The 20,636-nt window shown below is 37.9% G+C and overlaps 1 long non-coding RNA gene across 1 annotated transcript in view; it reads right to left on the reverse strand.

Moving 5' to 3' along the window:
• Window positions 1-245: 245 nt before the first annotated feature.
• Window positions 246-20,636, reverse strand: part of LOC118351661 (uncharacterized) — a 48,112-nt gene continuing 27,721 nt past the window's right edge. The window contains exons 2-4 of the long non-coding RNA XR_007404386.1: window positions 7,660-7,808; window positions 2,224-2,293; window positions 246-1,008 (exon numbers count right to left, since the gene is read on the reverse strand). This is a non-coding gene — a long non-coding RNA (uncharacterized LOC118351661). The remainder of the gene's footprint in view (window positions 1,009-2,223; window positions 2,294-7,659; window positions 7,809-20,636) is intronic.

Below are 20,636 nucleotides of genomic sequence, written 5' to 3' on the forward strand. Positions count from 1 at the left end.
AACACTGGGGGGAAAAAATCCCTTGGGAATTAATAAAGGTAAAGGTAAAGAAATTTGGTAGAGGATTCACAAACTAAAGAGGGCTGTTATTAATTGCAGAACATTCAAAATTACACTAAAATATTTTTTAAATATTTATTTTGCAAAATAATTCCATTTTGAGACCTAGAGACTTAATCTTCTTAAGTTATTAATTCTGACGTCATGATTTTTAAAGGAAAATAATTTAAAGAATATGTGCCTGAAAGAGGTAAAATAGCCCTTTTCCTAGAGTTCTTGACCTTGAATAAAATGTGTGGTATTTTTTCTTTCCTTTTTTTTTTTTTTAAGATTTTATTGACGTATTCATGAGAGACAGAGAGAGAGAGAGAGAGGCAGAGACATAGGGAGAGGGAGAAGCAGGCTCTATGCAGGGAGCCGGATGTGGGACTCAATCCCGGACACGTCCCGAGCCAAAGGCAGAGGCTCAACGGCTGAGCCACCCAAGCATCCTAGTATTTTTTTCCTGTTAGTTTTTCTACTTATATTTAATGTCACTTTAAATTATTATTATGGGGGCAGGTAGGTGGCACAGTTGGTTAAATGTCCAACTCTTGATTTGGGCTGTGAAATCAAGATGGCCCAGTGTGGAGCCTCCTTAGATTCTTCACTCTCCCCTACCCTATGTCCTTTAAGTTCTTTAACGATTGAAAATTAATAAGAAAGAAAAAAAGAAAATTAATAAGAAAGAGTAAGATCTAGGAAGAATATCACTCTCTTGATTGTAGGCTGCATATAGTACAGGTAAAAAATAAAATCCTTGATAGGTAAGACTTTTCACTTCTTAGTGAATGCAAAGTAAAGGACCCACAGAGGCACCATAATAGGATATACTTTTGGAATGCAAGAGGTAATTATTAAATCCCAGATCTGCAGAGATCTTGGTCAATGACATGGTCACTTTGAGTCTTTCATGAGATTCATTCCATGTGTCTTGACTGTGCCAAGTACTTTACATGCATAATTGTCCTTTAAAAAAAAAAAAAACATTGTGAGTGTGAGACCACTAGAATCCCCACTCAGATGAGAGAACAAGCTTAGATAGGTTAAGGCACATGGCTGACTCAGTTGACCCCAAGCAACCTGTCTCCAGTCCTCTCCCTGTCACTCTCCTGCCTCCCTCTTGTCTACCATGGTACTACCAGAAACAACATGGTACCAGGAGCACTCAGGCAATGTGGGACTCTTTTGTTTGTTCGCTGTGCACACAGATTGTGCCTGGACTGGCTTAAGGCTTTCAGAGCCCCTTAGAACTCTGACATATATCAAATTTTGAAAAACTGACATGTATCAAATTTTAAAACTATGCTCAACTGTAAAGTAAGCCTACAAATGTTGAACAAAGTTATTTTTCTCACAGTGACTACACAGATGCTTTGTTAAAAGATTAAATGTAAAAATTCTTTAAAATAAATGTTTATTGCTCTGGCTTCACTTGGCATACTAAAAACACATATGGCACAACCCAGGGCTGGCCTATTTCAACCTGATTCACTGAAGATGGGGGTGGGATGAGGAGGAGAGGCAGTAGTTCTTTCTAGACATGTTCCCTACTCAGGGTTAGGGGAAGTACGGCTGGGAGGAGCAGAAAAGGAGCTGCCTTCCACCTGACCTCTGCATACGCTCATCACTAGAAAGCTGCAAGAGAGGGTCTGTGTAAGAGGCTACTCCCCTGGGGGTTGAATATGCTGGTGCCAATCCAGGTTTAGCCACCTTAGTCAAAAAAGATCTTGGCACCCACCCCCCCATCCCCAGAACATTTATTTAAGCATGGAAGCATGGGTAACTGCAGTTCTCATGTGTGTGCAGGAACCCCTGTTGGCAGAAGCCCAAGCCAAGGCTCCAGAGCTGTGTATATAAAGCAGGCGGCTACTGTCATTAAGATATGCCAAGAAGAAGAAATCAGGCTTTTGCAATAAACCACATAAAACAAGCTGTGCTCGGCTCTTGGGCTTAGTTGTCTCTGGAAAATGGAAAATTCTTCATCCCAGACCAGTTCTCACTGATTTGGAGACTCTCAGCACTTTGCCTGACCAACTCGCCTTCTAGAACACGAGTTCTTAAATGCCACGGATCCCTGGGCTCCATCATGAACTCCTCACCTTGTTCTGAAGCTTCCATATGAGACTTCTTTTGTGACAAGTGTGGGGAAAATGTAGCAAGAGTTAAAAGTGAATCTCTTACCTCTTTGAACTGTTTTCTTCGTACTTCGTGTACACAGATACACTTTTGATGTGTTAACTAGAAAATCTGACTAGAAAAGAACAAAGCAGCTGTCACTGGAAGGAAGACACTGACAAAAAAACCACACAGTCCTTTATTGAAGAACTGTCAAGCCCATCCTACAGTGCTGGGGTTGTCTGTGGTATTTATCAGAGACCTAGATCTGATGCAGGAAATTAAAAATAATAATAATAATAAATCTGTCCACTGGACATTTATGAAAGGGATCTAAAATTATATTACATTTAAAATAACAAAAATGGGTATTTTAACAATTCAGATACAATGTTGTTTTTACTAGTTATATATATACATATATTTGTATATGCATGTGCATGCTTTCCTAATAGCAAAAATATCCATGTATATAAAGACAAGAAAGGGATACAATGTAGATAAAACACCTATGTAAAGATTAAAAGCATATACATTTTTTCTCACTGTGACAGGAATCTTTTAATGCATTTAAATATTTTTTCCTCAATGTAACTTTCATTTTACTATTACATATGAAATTGAATCCTTTAAATATTTCTGAAATTAGCTTAAACAAGATCCTTCCAGGCAAATGGATCTCTTTATTTCGTGTTTCTCTACTGACTCGCAAGATTTTCCTGAACATGATTCCCGGCTTTAAGGTAATATTCATGCTGTGCTATTTGTTACATATTTGTTTTAAAATTATGTGTTCTATGTGATATTTGGGCTTATTTCTAACTATTGGACTGCACAGAATTTAATAACCTTTTTCTAAGCAAATAACGCTGTATGTAAAGTGGGGGGGGGTGTTTGTTTGTTTGTTTGTTTACATAATCCCAATAGCATGAACATGAGGAGAAAAGAAATCTGTTTAAGATTGCACAGGAAAAAAAATGCTAAACATAACTGGAAATAGTCCGCAGAGTCAGGTGAATGTATTTCCTTGTATTTTTAGGTCATGGTGCTGTTAAGATAGGCTTCGAGGCTTCAAATCTTAGCTGTATCACTTAAGAGCTATCCTGCCATACACAGGTTAGTTAACTTTCCTAAGCCTCAGTTTCTTCATCTGTAAAAGAGGAAAGTATCCACCTCACAAGGGTTGTTTAGACGGGAAAAAAAGAGGGATCCATAGCTAAGTGCTGTATTGAGCAATTCATTCAATTCATTCTACACTGAACCATGTAAAACTGATTGCAGAACAGAACACAGAGCTCCTCAGAGCCTTTCATATACACTGATGAATTTTTAAATCACAAATATAACTCAATATTTGGAATTCCACAGAATCATCTGACCTGGAAGGAATCCTTTTATGATGAGTATTTCTGGAGATCAGTGTTTCTCAGAAGAGAGTCTGAAAGGGCGATGGGGAGGACTTCAAGGAGCATCTTAAGGCAATAGAAATCTTTCTACAGGACTTCTGGGGCTTATATGCATAAAGACTGTTTCAAGACCTGGAGAACTATCTGCAAACTATCGAAATCACTCCTGCTTTAGTTGCAAAGTGCCTCTTGTGGCCTGAGTTGACAAGTGCAGTTTCCGGAGTGCATTGAGAAGAAACTCTCCACAAGACAAACTATTAACTAAACAAATTGCCAGGGATTTTTTTTTTTAATTAAGAATTTGAAATTCCCTTCTAAGTGACTTATATGTATTTTTGTATTTAAACATCTATCATATGGCAGCGTGGACCAAGCAAGTGCTTAAATTTAGATAAGACAACTACTGGGTGGGAGTCTGATGGACAGTGGGGTGAGTTTTTACAGGTTTTCCATCCGAAATGAACCAAAAGGAAGATTCGCAGGCAGGGGGTGTATACCGTGAGTCCATGATCTCTCATTTATTTTCAAAATACTACATGGAACAAGGGCTTTATCAGTCTCTCTAACTTAACTTTTCAATCACTTGAAGGCAGGACAAATTGATGATTAATTTCTCTCCCTTTTGAAAATTCTGTCCTCTGAAAATTCCAACATTTTAAAAGGATCTGATAAATAATACCAAGTTCATTGGCATTTCAAACAGACAAGACACTTATCTATTTTAAACCATTATGAATGTCATATTTCCATTCAAACTTGGGAAGATCACATTTTCAGCTACCAACCAACTATGGAAAAATCTTTCAGGCAACAATAACCTCTTAATTGAAGATTTCTCTTAAAATTATTTTTATAGAATAATGTGGGTGTTATCCTCCTGAAAAACAAAATTACTTTTAATGAAGCAGTTCAAAATCAGGGCAGGGAAAGAGCAAAGAGTTTCCTTGAGGTTCTGGTGACAGTTTACATAAAAAGATGTTTTATTTTCTCTTTGCAGGGTGTACACCATCATTTTGTCTTATTATTCCTGACATTCAGTTCATCATATTAGCATCTTTGTGGGAAACAAGAAAGCAATTAAGGTTTTTGCTCTTTATTCTTCAGGAGACAGAGATTTTGCTTTCCCTCAAAACTCTTAATGATGAGGCAGCCCTGGTCAAACACCAAATGCAAAGATTTTAAAATGCAATAAAGATAGAGCTTTAATAATTTTCAATTACAGTTATTCTGCAATAATGTTAGCGAATCTCATCTAAAAAGTAAATTATTCATTGAATAGGAAATGGGAAAGCTTTGGGATTGTGTGACTCTCCCATTTAAAGTTTCACTAAGATTCTCCTTGATAAGGTTCTTTTAAAAGATTACATATTTTATACTTTGTTTCTATCCCTTTTCTTCATTCAGGATGCTGTTTCTACTTTTTAATATACTTTTCTAACAAAACACGGTAGTTATAGAGTGGCCATTCAGAGGGATCTATTCAGAATAAGTATTCATTCACTTGCTGCCAGAAATACTGATAATATGATATTTTTTATTTCGTTTTAAGAATACATTTTTCATTTTAAGCAAATGAAACTTATAACCAAATTAAAAAAAAAAAACCTGTCATTGGTTTTCATTAGAAAATTGGCAGGAAAAAATCCTGCATGTTGTCTTTGCGTTAGCAAAGCTTGCTTTTCATGTAAATAAATAGGTCATTTATTGGAAAGTGCAGAGACTACAGCAAAACTATAGAATCCCAGAAAATATTTTAAATCAAAATAAAGTATGACACAATAAAAAAAAAAAAAGGTAATGCAGACAATTTCCTTTAAAAAAGAAAAGTGTCGCCCTGCTCACAGAACTTGAAACGAAGTCATTCACTTAAGCCATTTTCTCTATTTCTTGTATAGCAATTTCCAGTATTTGTGCTCAGATAAATGTCAGCGTTTTTATCATCGGTCTCCTCACTCTCCTTTCTCTTGCCACAGATTTGGTTACTTTTGTTAATTTTTCTACCTTCAGACTGAAGATGTCACAACTTTAACTTCATGATGAGGTGTGGGCAAAACTCTTGCAGTGAAATTCATGACTGGAAGACTTTGCATTCAGAATTCTAGAACATATTCCAAACTTCCAAGGGACTTATGAGCAGCATTCTTGAGCTCGATAATACATGAATCTGAACTTTTCATTCACTGAATATCACCAGTTTATCTCACAAACCCGAGCCAGTGTGCTTGAGATGACAACGCTGTGAGAAATTTGAAGGAACTTGTCAGATGCTGGTGGTTTCAGCTAAATATTATTTTAAGTTGGTGGGTCTTTTTTGTTTGTTTCAAATCTTGTTTAAGGAAAGCATTTGTTTATCCACTTCAATGGGAAACTCCATTATGGTGAGATTAAGTGAATTATTTCTAGTGTCTCTAGACATTGTCCCAGGCTGGAATGAGAAATCCCTTATTTATAACTGCCTCCATCTATTACTTTCACTCATTCCATTTTATAAAGTGCATTAGGTTCATTATAATGGCAAATACTTTAATGACACAATGAAAGAAATGGAATCCACATTTTGCCTTAATCAGCATCCCTCAGCACTACCTCTCTAGACAAGACAGGGATGCTTGAACTTCACTAGCTTAATTTAATTTATATGCTTAATAATACATATTTAAGTATGCATTAATACATAAATATCAAAAAGGGATCTTTTTCATGAAATTATTCATGAAGAATCTTTGTAACATTAACTTTTGTTTTACAACTCTTTTTGAAAAGCTCTTTGCTGAAGATATCTGGATAGACCTAAGACAGCAATTATACGTATGGTCCTTAAGGTCCAAGAGACACGGGTTCAAATTCTGCCTTGACGTATTACCAGCAAGCTTTAACCTATCATCTCTAGACCTTTGTGTCCTTTTCTTTTTTTTTAGAAATTGGGAGACAATAATAGTAGCTACTTCACGGGTTATTGAGATGATTAAAGGAGGCAAACACGTATGAAGTACTCACACCAGCACCCAACATAGAGCAAGCACTCAATGTGCATGAGCTAATGAATAGTGAATTATTATAATGAATAATCAGAAGTAATAGGCATCTTTTGCAATCTTGTCAAAGTCTACCTGGGCCAATTGAAATAATGACCGGATATAAATTTAGTCTCCTTCAAATCCAGTGCTATATATCTTATTCCATAATTTTCTGTACGATTTGCAATGGTCTTGTTTTTTACTGTTTTCTCTCTCCCGATTCTGAGGGAAATATTGGCACAAATTTCTCTGATATGATAAAATTATCGTTAGTAACTATAAAAAAATGCTCAGCAAAAATAGGAAAATAAAGCATGACCTAAAAGATTGGCCAATACCAACCCTCAAGGAAGCTGTATCTTAAACAGAACTTGCATTGTGATTTAAAACCTTCACTGGAAAAAAAAAAAAAACCTTCACTGGAATAATTAATATCTTTGCATACAGTGATACTTTGAACTCCATATTATGCTTGAATCACTCTGGAACATGTTTTACCATAGAAATTCAGTGTTCCTTATCTCCACTTGGCCTTTGTCGGAGACGTTTCCTAATGTCCTGATTTCTCAAAAATTCTACTTTTCCCTGAACCTGCTGTTTGGTCCAGAGATATGAATGAGCACAGACTAAACAGGGCCAGCAAGAAGCACAAAAATATAAGCACTATTTGTAAAACTAAATGACCTCTACCCACTTTAGTTTAAATGAATCTCCTCAATACAGTAAATAGAAAAGTTACCAAAAATTATTTGAGTCCTGTGTTTTGATGCCCTTTGCCTAAACAACTTATGTATGATTTCTTCCCCTCTAATTTTTATCTATAGTTTATTTACAAAGAGATTTTGGTGGAGAAAAAAAAAATTGCCCAATATGTTCTACCTGAGGCCAAAAGGAACATTAGCTAAGAATACAGGAGGTAGATTTCGTATCAATTCCTCCTGAGAGCCCATTAAAGCAAGAAACACAAGGTAATGCACTCGCTGTAATGTTGAACAAAATGTAAACTAAGGTTCGGTTTTAAATATTCTTATTATGAACACACACAAGTAGACCAGCACACACCAGAGATTTAGGCTCACCTGGTTTATAGGCTACTCAAGGTTCAATCTCCCATCTCACATGCCCCTCTGGTGGGCATAAAACAGAGATGAATGAATGGGCACCTCCAAATTGATCCACTTGTCAATTCCAACCTCATCAGGGGGGCTTGTTGTCTTAGCTCAGGCTGCTGTAACAAAATGCCATACATTGAGTGGCTTATACAACACACATTTATTTCTTACAGTTCTAGAATCTAAGTCCACGATCAACGTACTAGGAGATTCAGTTTCTGGTAAGGATCCTCTTCCTGGCTTGCAAATGGCTGCCTTCCCACTACGTGCTCACAAGGCAAAGAAAGAGAAATCTCTGGACCCTGAGGACATTAATCCCATTATCGGGACTCCACCCTCACCACCACACCTAAACATAATTCCCTTCCAAAGGCCTCATCTCCAAACACCATTACATTGGGGGTTAGCACTTCAGTATATGAATTTGAGGGAATACAAACACTCAGCCCATAACACCTGTTGCAGTGTATCAGTGTGCCATATCTGACTTTCAAAATCCTAGCAGGGGATAAACTTGTACACGTCACATTTTATATATGAATGTGCTAGATCCGATCCCTTTAGGCCAGGTCTCCCTTCATTATTTGAATCAGTAGTGGAGTGAAATGTAAATATAGATGTGTTCAGATAAATTTGTAGTGAGATTTGATTATCTACATTTTCAAAAGCCACTCAACTTTGCCTCTGTCTATATGCAGATTTCATATAATTATAAATTTGGTTTGTGTGCAGTTACGTGAATATAACCTGGCTTATTATCTACTCTGGCTTTTAAGAACTATGTGCATGATCAAAATATCAACAGCCTAATAAATGGAAGAATTGATTTCAGGAAAACAAGAAAACAAAAGCTTTATGTCATAGCATTATCACAGCTAATTAATGCTTTCATGGTTCTTAAATTTCTATTTTATCATTAATTATGGTGTGGTAAAACTTCATAATTAAAATAACTATACCATATGCTGTTATATGTGTCCATTTTGTTCTAAAAAGAGACATATATGTCCTTTCATATGCTTTATTCTCAGCCATCTGTGAAAACTAATCCTGTGGCAAACACGGACCAGCAGTTCCTCGATTTGATGTTATAAAGCGTTAAAATACTTGGAATCCCACATCCAGCTATGTTCGATTGCTGTTACTTCTTGCTCATAGAAGGCACTCAATACTCCAGAATAGGTGCATGTGAGTTTTGGCATCAATGGCACCTGACTACAGTAAGGTTCTCAAGAGATTAGAAAGAAATCAAGTCCACTATCAAAGTAGGTGCCATTATATTTAAAGTCTGTCTTTTGAAAGAGTATATAACTGGACTGATTGATTGATTCATTCATTCATTCATTCATTCATTCATTTTTTAACAGGAATTTTTTAAAAGATTTTATTTATTTATTCATGAAAGACACAGAGAGAGAGAGAGAGAGAGAGAGAGAGAGGCAGAGACACAGGCAGAGGGAGAAGCAGGCTCCAAGAAGGGAGCCCGACGTGGGACTCGATCCCAGGTTTCCAGGATCACACCCTGGGCTGATGGTGGCGCTAAACTTCTGAGCCACCCGGGCTGCCCATAAGTGAGATTTTTTTTAAACCAATATAAATATCAGACTGTCACGTGGCAAATTTATTCACTTATATTTACTGTGGTTATTAAAATGTTTGGATTAATTTTGCAAATAGTAACCTATTTGCCATGTCTTCCCTTTGCTTTTCACATTCTCCTCCCCAGCCAAAAAAAAAAAAAAAAATCTTTTTAAATTTAAGCTTTTACCATGCTTTCTTAACAATGTATAGAAACATTTTATGTGTACCCAAGAGCACTTGATCTCTGGTCAGTCATGTTCTCTGGAATATTGGAATATTAGAATATTGCAACTCTGCTTGTTTTTTTACCCTCTACCATATTAGCCTTTTCTCACATATCAATATCCTTTCAGGGTGACTCACATAATTTCCAACATCTTCCAGTGCTTCTTCCATCCCTCCTGGGCTTCTGTGTCCCTCTTTCTAAAGCCCATCCATCCTTCTGTGATTATTTTAGCAAGCTTCTGTGAGAGAAGATGCTCCTGAAGAGTAGATTAGCCAGGTGCCTAACTGTAGGCTGATAGTTCTTTCTCTCTGCCTGTTGCAGATTCTTGTCTTCCCACACCTGCTACGACTCATGAGAATTCTATCTTAGTGGAATTACTACTCCTTTGGAGGAAACCTATCATTTCTTTCTAGTTGTGATTTCTTTAGATCTCTCTTCTCACTCTCTCTCTCTCTGTCTCTCTTTCTCTCCCCCCCTTCTCTTCCCCCATATATCTAACCTATTTGACTTATTCACTGAGGTTTAATTTTATAACCATGTTTTTCTTTATCTCTGTAACTCCTGGTTTTGAATTCAAAATGGTCTGTTCTTTCATTGAGTCTCTTCCTCCTCACACATGAAATCTTTAATCAATTTAAACCTACTTAAATAATACCATTTTATAACCTCAAGTTCATTTTCGCATCAATCCCTCTGTTCGTAGACTCAGCTGATTCTCCCTAATAATGGATCCTTTCCCTGTGTGATTTTTTATTTTTTATTGTGAACATATATTTAGCTGAGATTATTTTTCTGTAGAAGTTCTATGTACCAGGAGTTATGGAAACAACCCCATGGTACTCCTTTTTGGTGTGATAAGTGGTCTACACTGTGTATTAAGCTCCCACATCAATGTTAAGATTTCAGTCTCATGTCTTTAAAGATAATAAATAGAACTGCTATTTTGCTAACCATTCTGGACATGATTTCTTCTGTTTACAAGTCCCTGATACCTGAATATTTCCCTTTCTTTCCTTTTAACTCAGCTATTAATTGTTTTTAAAAATTATTTTTATCATGTAGTCTACCTCGCCCATCCATGTGTTTTCATGGGGTCAGAAAATATCCTCATTAACTCTGTTCCATGTATTAAAAAGCTAGAAGTCTCCCTCCCCTGCCTCTGCCACATACACACACACACACACACACACACACACACACACACACCATATCATTATGTAAAGGTCTAAGATCAATATAACAACACACTATTCTTGGTGAAAAATCATCATTTATCAAAGGGGTTAAACCAAGGGACATTACTTTGATCAAATAAGGAGCAGAGTCCTTCAGGAAAGCCAAGATCATTGTGAGAAAATGGCTTCAGAAGCTTAGAAGGTTACTAATTTCTTATGTTCAAGGAGAGGTCTCCTGCACACCCAGGAGCTTTTCTCTCAACTATACAGGTAGGATGCATTTCTTCAGGTACCTGCTGAGCTCACAAAGTTTCTCCTTTCCCTGAGAGCTGCTTTTCACCACCTCTTTTCCAGCTCCACAAGAATGGGTCCTCTAGCAGCCATATCTTACTAAACCAAGGTGGGCCAATCTGATTCTCTCTTCAGGGAATTAAGAACTGAGACTGAGAGAGCTGAGTTAGTCTTTTCATGTGACTCGATCTAAAATAACTAAACAAGGGTGGTTTAGATACAGTACCATGTAGCTCTCACTTTCACTATAGGGCCAGACACAGTTACAGATACCTATTCGTTGGTCCATCTCCTTCATAAACTATGAGCCCCTTGAAAACAGAAATGGTGCTTTTCATTATAGTATCTCTAATAACTTTCAAAATTGCTGTCACTTAGGGTTATTCAATGCATAGCTGTTGAGTGAGTAACTACATGAAAAAATAAGTATGGGGATCTGTCTAGAAATAGGGGAGAGGAAAGAATAAGTGATTACCTCCATTTAGGAAGGGTTTGGTAGGCCTCTCAAAGACAATATAGGATAAGAACACTGGTTTTAGAGCCAGAGATCCCTGAATTCAAGGGCTAGTTCCAACATTCATTAGCTGTGTGACCTTTTCTTCGCCTGTAATATGGGGATGTTCTTGATGAAACTATTGTGAACATTAAGTATGGGGAAGAACCCAAGAGGACACACACAATCCTGCTAATTAGAATCTGGATTTCAGGGAAAGACAAGAGGAATAAAAGCTGTAGGGCATAAAAGATCAAGCTCTTCTCCTGTACGTCATCCCATTACCATTTATAAGTGGACAAGGGGGGAATGGGAATGCAGCTTTAAGCACCTCTGGATCTGCTGTTGGCCCACTTTAGCAGGGAGAATTCAAGGATTCATTGTAACTAGATAAAAGCAGGCTCATGAAGCTGGGACCTCAGGGAAATGACTATATAAGAGAAAAGGGGAACTGGGAGAATGGCAATGAATCCAGTCTAGGTGAATGACTAAAAGCACTAATTTACTTTGATGATGCAGGAGGACTTGTGTCAATATCGAGTGTTTAGTAGTGGGACCTCTTCAAGGTTTCAATAGCAGGTGTCTCATTAAGTGACTCTCCAACAAGTCTCTGTTTGATAGAAGGGTGGCTCTGGGTGATCCAGTTCAGAGTAGCCACAGGAGTATAAGGATAAGATCTTACCCCCAGAGAGACAGAGGCTAGAAAACTCTAGATCATGTGTCATCGATGGAGGAAATAATGTTCCAAGGGGGCAAAAATTGGTTCTCATGGATTTGAAGATCTTAGATACCATAATTGTTTTGTGTGCCTGCAAAGGGCCTCAGAATATAAGCAGATATACAATATATCTGTGGTATTAAAATACGGTAACAAGGGAGGAATAACAATTAGGAAAAAACATGCCCACAAAAGACTTCTTAGGCATGTGATGATCAAAAAAAAGAGTAGAGAAACACTGGCATAGGTAAACTATTCCAGACTTGATACTGGCTGAGCCCGTCTGTAGCATTGACATTGTCTCTATAAACTTGGCTTTTCACATTGACCACTCCAAAGGTTCCTTCCCTCTCGCTCCTATGCCTGCAATTTTACTGGGCTGCCACTAGGGTGCTTTGGTCCTATTAAAGCCATGTAGTTTGAATGGTCAGGCAGTGATTAACAGAGTGAGGAATTAGCATATTTTTTTAAATTCTTTATGTATATCTATACTTTTTTCTAAATGAAAAAGAGCTCTTAATTAGAACAGTCTAACATAACCAGCGTTAGTAAACATTAAAGTTTAAAAAACAAGAGGAAAACACATTTAAATCTAAAATGGTACCTCTGACTGATTTTAGACTAGTGCTAATTACCATATAAATTAAAGTTAAGGATAAATATAATTGTTTCTAATATATCTTTAAAGGCTTTAAATGATACAGTGTCGAGTGAAACTATGACTGAATGAAACTGCTGATCCAGGCAGATGTACCAAGTTTATCCCTCCCCTATCACCTGATGTGTTACTGGAGGCCTTCCATGTAAGAGGCATAAATCCAAATGCCTCCTGGTTAAAAACCTCCACAACTCTGGATTATACCTTCTTTGCAATTTATAAGACAGAGTCACCTCTCAGAGGGCAGTACATGGAATCCTCCTTCTCCTCATCTTTCATTTCCTGTTAGTTCCTATGACAAGCTTATCTTCTTATTATAATCTCTTTGATAGATTAGCAAAAGAAATTTGAAAAGAATCAATATGTCAATTAACACACACACTCACACGTAATTCAGATGAGCAAGTCTGAAGAAATTTTGGAATGAGAACTGAGAACAAGCGGTTGGGGTAAGGGACAGCTCCCCACTGCTTACTAAATTCAACCCAAACATCTTCCACTGGCTCTCAAGATCATTTCCAACTTTCTTTCCAAGGTTATTGTCAACCAAATCCCTGCCTGAAGTCTGTACTTCAGCCAAACTGAAACTATTTCCAGTTTATGATACATAAGCTCCTTTCCTCTCCTGTCTTTTCTCTGAGGTTTCCTCTCTTTAATATGTTTGCTCCTCAGTCCACACCTCACAGCCACATTTCTACACCTAATCCCAATAGTTCAAGCCTAGTTTGGCTGCCTGTTCCATGAAGGCTCTCTTGGCCTCTGCCAACAGATGAGTTCTCTCTCTCTCTCTCTCATTCTCTCTCTCTCTCACATACATACACACACACACACACACACACACACACACACACCTTTGAATCTAATTAATCTTTAATTTGGGTCTTTCTTAGATCTGAAATCACTTGAAAGAGCTTGTATTTTATGGGGGTTTTCATATGTCGAGGCTGTGTCCCCCCATCCCACCCCATCCTATCCACAATGGAGTTTAAGTTTGCTGGTAGTAGACATGAGCCTTATTCAACATACTTCCACACAACCCTCAAGACAATGCGTTGCAGCCAACGGGTGTCCAACACTTGCAGAAGCTGCTCTGTCTCTGGCTAGGGCTACGTAAGTGAGCTGCCCATGTCATTCAGATGAGAAGTAGTATTTGCAATTCAATGTGAGCTCTTCGGAAAATAGCTCTTATTAGGCGAGGATTTTTGTGAATCATTAACAGGCAAGGGCAGTTCTAGGGATTAATTTTAATAATATTTCTGTTATAAAATTCAAAGGCGATCTTAACGAAAACATGTATATCCCAGACGAGTGCACCTGTTGATAATCACAGTGACCACAGCTGAATTTTAAGACCCTCCCTAAGTTGGAAAGATATAGAAAGATTTGCCACTCCGAGTGTGACCCAGACACAGTCAGCGTGGTTCAACCTGGGAACACGTTAGAAATGCAGTATCTCTGGGCTCTCTCCAGACTTACTGAATCAGAGCCACATCTTAACACATATACACTTGTACACAATAGAAACTTGAAAAACTGAGTTCCATGGACATTTATTAAATATTTAATGTCCATGTATTTCCATTTATTTGGACATATATTTATATTCAGCCCCATTATATCTGTATATGTATTAAGTGAGTATATCATAAAAGCTTGTTTGACATGTTTCCTAGAATGTAAAGTCAGAAAGTTAATTGCATATAATAGAAACACAAATGAAAAGGAATTAAAATATCATGTCAAATCACTGTTTCTTATATTTTGCCTTCAGATTTCCAAAAAACAGCACAAGGAAGCTAAGGAATGTGGAGCACCCGCTACATAGTCGTTTCCCAAATTTCTCATGAAAGGGAGAAAAAACACTAAATATCAACATGACAGGGTTGGAAGTGAAGAGGCAGTTTCCCAGGTGGGGCTCATGAAATCCAAATTGTTTGATTCAAGTCTTCAAGGGGAAGGGGAGCTTCATCTAACCTCCAAGGAGAGACCCCCAAGACCCCTGAGAAGAGCAGAAATATGGTCTCCCTGCAATGCTGACACCCTTAATTATGGCTTTTGAGCTTTTGATGTTCTGACACATAAATAGCTAAAAATTTGCTTTTTCATTTTGTGCACTTGCAAGTTGGAAATGTCATCAAGTTTCATCAAGATTGAAATGGGGTCCAATTTGCTAAAAATGCCTCATGCATAAGGAAGTTTTGTGCTCTCTTCCACATGGGAGTCAGCCTGCACGATACATTATGCACCTCGTGCTGGATGGGTCCTGACATGCCACTCAAATCCTGAAGTGGAGGGAGCGGGCACGTTTCAGGGTCTTTGCACTTTGAGGAGGAGGGGGCCCCCCACACCCTCAAATATTCCGTTCCCAAATAAAATGGTTCCATGTACTCACTACAAAAGGACTCATGCATAAACTATGTCTCTGGCTTCCCCTTGCTCATTATTTCTGAAGCACAGACCTTTATTCTGCTATAGTGCACCCCCAAACAAAGGAAGGCAGGCTAACGGCAAAAAGAATAATTGCTATTTTATGTCCCATTCGCCTTGAACAAAGTATAAAATCAACAACTTTTCTCTTTAACAATGGGAGAGCAAAGTGAATTAGTCACGGGAAAGACTACCTTCCTATGATTTCACCTTATCTTTATAATTGGGATCATATTTCCCTTGATTCTGTCAAGAACCTCTCCCTGCATAAGATTCTAAACCTACTAACAAACTTTTAAAAGGGCTTGAGGTACTCTCTGGGTAGACATGTTTATATCTCTTTCCCCAGGGCTGATTTTCCCCCCTACTCCTTTTCCCCAGAATCCATACACAATTACTATTTTAAATACTCATAGCGTGGTGCAGGCTCCTGAGACCCTACATCAGGGGTCTTTGCTGCCCAGCAATTCAAACCAAAGAGAACAAGATCATAAAGTCGTCAGATTATTTTCCACTGGGCCCCACACCTGAGAAATGGGAGCATGGAAAGCAATGAGCCTCAAGCTTTTCAATCTACCCACAGATGAAGACACACACCCCAGGCCTCAGCACAGAGCCTGAATGCACTATCACAAACCAAATTTCTGTGAGATCAACTGTGGTATCCCAATCTCATACCAACTCTGGATTTTGTTCCTTAATCTGTTTATTTTAAAGATTTATTATTTTTTTTTTTAGATTTTATTTATTTATTCATGAGAGACACAGAGAGAGAGGCAGAGACACAGGCAGAGGCAGAAGCAGGCTCCCTGCAGGGAGCCCGATGCGGGACTGGATCCTGGCACCCCAGGATCACAACCTGAGCCAAGGGCAGATGCTCAACCATTGAGCCACCCAAGTGTCCCTATTTTAAAGATTCAGAATGTATTTTTAAGCTCCTGGTCATACAGCCTGTCACTTTTTGAAGTTCTCCTAGGCTTCCCAGCACATCTTGACCAAGCTCTTCTTACCTCGGGGTTGCTCAATACCCTCCTCTCTGTGGGGAAAATGAAGGGTCCAGGTGATTGCAAGACTTCCAAGCTTCCTATTTTACACAGTGCTTTTACTTCTCTCAGCATCATCAAAATATTAATAGTCAACATTAATTGAATATCTACTGTATGTGAAGCACTCTCTAAGCCCTCAGGAACCATCTAACTGAACAGTTAAAACACCCCTAAAAGCAGGAATGGTTAGCCCCATTGTACAGATGTGGAAACTGAGGCCTAGAAAAGTTAAATTACTCAGCATCACAAACAAGAAAAACAGGTTTTTGCTGATTACTGCAGCTTACTGCCCATTCATTCCTATTTGTTTGTCACACAACTCATGAGGACTTTATCAGACTTCACATTCAAACAAGGAAACCAAGACTCCTGGCATAACATGACACAGTGAATAAAGAGGGGAACAGTCAATCCAACATCTCCTAACTCTTAAGACCAATGGGTTCTCTGTTATACATCAGATACTCAGATCATTTACAGTTCTACATTTCTAGAAATCTATGATACGAAAAGAGCTTAAATGAATCAATAGAACATGATGAAACTTGGAGTCCTTATTTTCATGCAAATAGTCTCAGATTGAAGGTCAAGACATAAAGATTCAATGACCTTAATTGTAAAAGAATTAGAAATTCCATTAGTAACTATCACAATTTAATAATGCTCATTTTTTCCCCAAGAATGGATAATAGTTACAGGAAATTATAGCAACCTCTTAATTTCTGAGACTATTTTTTTCAAGTGCATTTTCCTAAAGATTAGACGCCTTTTCAGCTCCCGATAACAAAGAGGTTGAAAAAGAATTTTTGTCATTGAGAAGTGCTCTACCTTCAGAACTGTCTAAAGCAGGAGTGGGCTATCTTGTGCAGTAGTAAGTTCCCTGTCCCTAGAGGAATTCAAGTAGAAACTAGACGACAACTTATCAAGGATGCAACAAAAGCGATTCACAACCTCTTAGGGTGGCAGACTTCTAAGAATAAAGGCAATGGACAATTTCTCCATAAAAATGAATAAATGTGCAAAATGTTGCGTATATTGGGGTAAGAAACTTTGCCCTGCCATGTCTATATGGCAGGAAATCGTTTGGCTTGGTATGTATCCCATCTACATGTGGATAACAATGTGTAAACGAAGAAGTTTTTTCCATGAGCTTTATCTTGTCTCCCTTCTTCAGCCTGGTTTCCTAAGACACATGCAAACTAAGAGTTGCAAGCTGGCATATCTTCCATAGCCTATGTGGTAATTTGATTAGCTTTTTTTTCAATTTGTTAAATCAAGATATCTCACATAAAAATTCAGACTTCTGACTTGTGATGGGAAAAACATGAGAGGCTTGGGTAACCGTGGGCCTGCCTTCCAGCAGGATACCCACTCGCAGAAGCCGTGTGGAGACCACAGAGCACGCCTTTGGATGGGGCAATGCTACTTGGCCATAGCCGCTCACTATTGCAGCCCTCAGCCTGCTTTCCTCATTGATGCTTCCTATTTCAATACCCACTTGAGGTTGCATTCCTTGAAATAGAAGAATGATTTTTGGTCAAAAAATTTCCACACTGACTCTCCAAAGGGCGGGTATGCTTCTTTTTAACGATAGTCCCTCTCAACAGAGACACACTATACATAAGGAAGGGGGAAAGGTGAGCTTAGGGCCAAATCAAACATAAGAGCAGAGAACCCTATGCCTTTTGCAACCAGAACCTAAGAAAAAAACAAAAATATTAGTTAATTTTTCACTCCATATGCCCATTTTCTCCTGTTGAATACAGAGAGACTCGGTTAGCCTGCATTCAGAAGACCAGGGACAAGATGCAGTCCTCTGAACCAGAAGCTGGCCTTTCAAGCACACTGACTATGAACTTGAACTTGGCACTATCCATACTAGAATAGAGAAGGATTCTCTTTCTTTGCCCAATTCACAGTGTAGAATAAAACCTCTAGCATAATGGTCAAGGAGGGAAGAAGAATCTAGGAAAGAGGAAGAGACCTGAATGGGGATGCTCCTCCTGTGGTCTTTCCACTCAACCACAAACTGGGATTCCCAGTAAAAGTCCAGAAGTGCCTAAAAAGCCACTACAGGTGGCCCTCAAATTTCATAGGATTCACATACCATTACTTACACATTAAAATTAGAGCATAGCATCCAAGTGTTCTTATGTCAACTGATAAACAGACATTTCCAGGAGTGTCACAGGGGCTTTGTTACAATTCCTCTGGGTAGTAATGTAAGGCCATTGATTTGAAAGTTGTATTGGTTCTTACCTCATTATTACTAAGAACAGAAAAGAGGACAAAAGAATGAGACACTGATCCGAGTAATAAAAATTGTAGAGCTTATAGACTTAATTCAAATAAGACAAAGACGGGATCCCTAAACAATCTAAAAATGGCATTTCTCCTCATTTGAAGTCTCACAGGACTTGAGCTGTATGTGAACTATGAAGGAAAAGACTTAATTATAGAACATACAGGAGATGCTGAAAATATAGCAAAGAGAAAAGCCAGTGGATGCAATTGAGGAACTGATCGTTTATTTCTAATATTCCAGTACTGGAACACAGCCACTTCTTCTTGTATTTTAAACCCTCATAACCATAACCTGCAAGCAGTATTCAACTTTCCCACATGGTACATTTCGTGTGTGATTACAAGAAGGCATTATTTTCGAAGTCAGGGAACTATAATTTTGGTTTTGTTATTAATTGATTTTTCAGCTTTATTCAAGCCACGTAACCTGTTCTGGTCTGTTTCCTCATCTGTCAAATTAGGAATTCTATCGCCCCAGGGATAGCAGAAGGACTAAATGTAACTGGATATAAAAATACTTGGAAAAAGTAAAATATTCTTCAGATGTAAGTTATTACTAAACATAGGAGTATGTTGCTGTACAGATCAAGCGATTGTCTCCCATAAAAACATAACACATAAACAAGGAATGAGTTGTGAGTTTTCTTAATGATGTTAAGAAATGACATGTTTATTTTATCTTACATTATAATAATCTTCTATGATTTTTCATTATGTTTTTCATTGAAATGTATTTCATTTCATAAATACACCGTAGTATTTTCTCAGGTAAAATAATCAATATGCCATCTAGAAAATAAGTGATCAAAATACTGGAATATTCGTTTATGGCTTCTATCCTGTCATTTGTTATTGTAACATTTAAATATTAGCCCTATCTTATTTATAACAACATTGGATAACACTACTCATTTATCTATTTAAGAAAGGCAATTTGGAGGAGGGGTAGCTCCTGTGATGGCAATTTGTCATTAACAGCAGTTCTAATTAAATAGCCTCATCTACACATGACTGCACCATCTTGTGCATTTTCCCCAAGACTAAATATCTTCTAAACCATAATAATCCACCAGATCAAAAATTCAGCTGCTTATGAAAGTGAGAAAATAGTGATTTACATGTTACACTTTAAAAGCTTCATCAAAGCTGTAATAATTTTGTTGGATAAACAATATGATTCTTGAGATTAATAAGAATTTCTAAATATGAACAATATGTACCCTGAGGAGAATATTATCTAACAAGGAACTGATAAATTATGTTGGGCAAATAATCTGCATACTAAAATGTGTGTAATGGAGACAGGAAATTAAATATTGAAATGTGTAAATAATACACAGTTTGGTGTGTTGGGTTTTTTTTTTCCCCTTAGCTGGGTTAAAGCCCAGCTTCAAAACTATAGATGTCCCAATGCATGTTCTGGTCCTTCACACAAGAAAAAGAATCGAGTAAGTGGCCATGTGTCTCAGATCCCGGTTTACGCCGGGCAGGAAATCGTTAGGTTCTTTGATGAGCTCCATTTGGAATAGATACTTGGGAAAGAATACGGGGAAATATCCATGGAATTTTTTTCTAGGCTTCCAAAAATTACATTTAGGCTTTTTTCTTCTTTCAAGTGGTAAGCATCTTTGAAAACTGGAATAAAATGCTGCTGGTTCAAAAGACTATGATGATATGGAACCCAATGGAAATGCTGCCGAGATTAAATTAATCAGAATGTTTATATAGGACCTTGATTCTGTAGCTGAGGCCTGGCTGAAAATTTCTTCAAAAGGCCATCTCGCCACCCATTCCCGGTAGGCCTTTCAAGAAGACTTCACCAGAGCCAAACGTGTGGGTGGCAAAATCCATCGGGCACTATTTCTGGGAAGAGAGAAGCTGAGTCTTCCCAGGTCTGCACAGGGGGGCTATGCAAGTACAGAGAGGTTGCGGGAGGCAGGGGCAGCAAAATCTTTCTAAAAGATTGGTTTGTGAAAGAGCAATAAATGTTAGCCAGACAAAGATCATATAAATGCACTCCAAACA

This window comes from Canis lupus, chromosome 20, assembly GCF_003254725.2.
Source record: "Canis lupus dingo isolate Sandy chromosome 20, ASM325472v2, whole genome shotgun sequence".
In the NCBI taxonomy this organism is placed as follows: domain Eukaryota; kingdom Metazoa; phylum Chordata; class Mammalia; order Carnivora; family Canidae; genus Canis; species Canis lupus.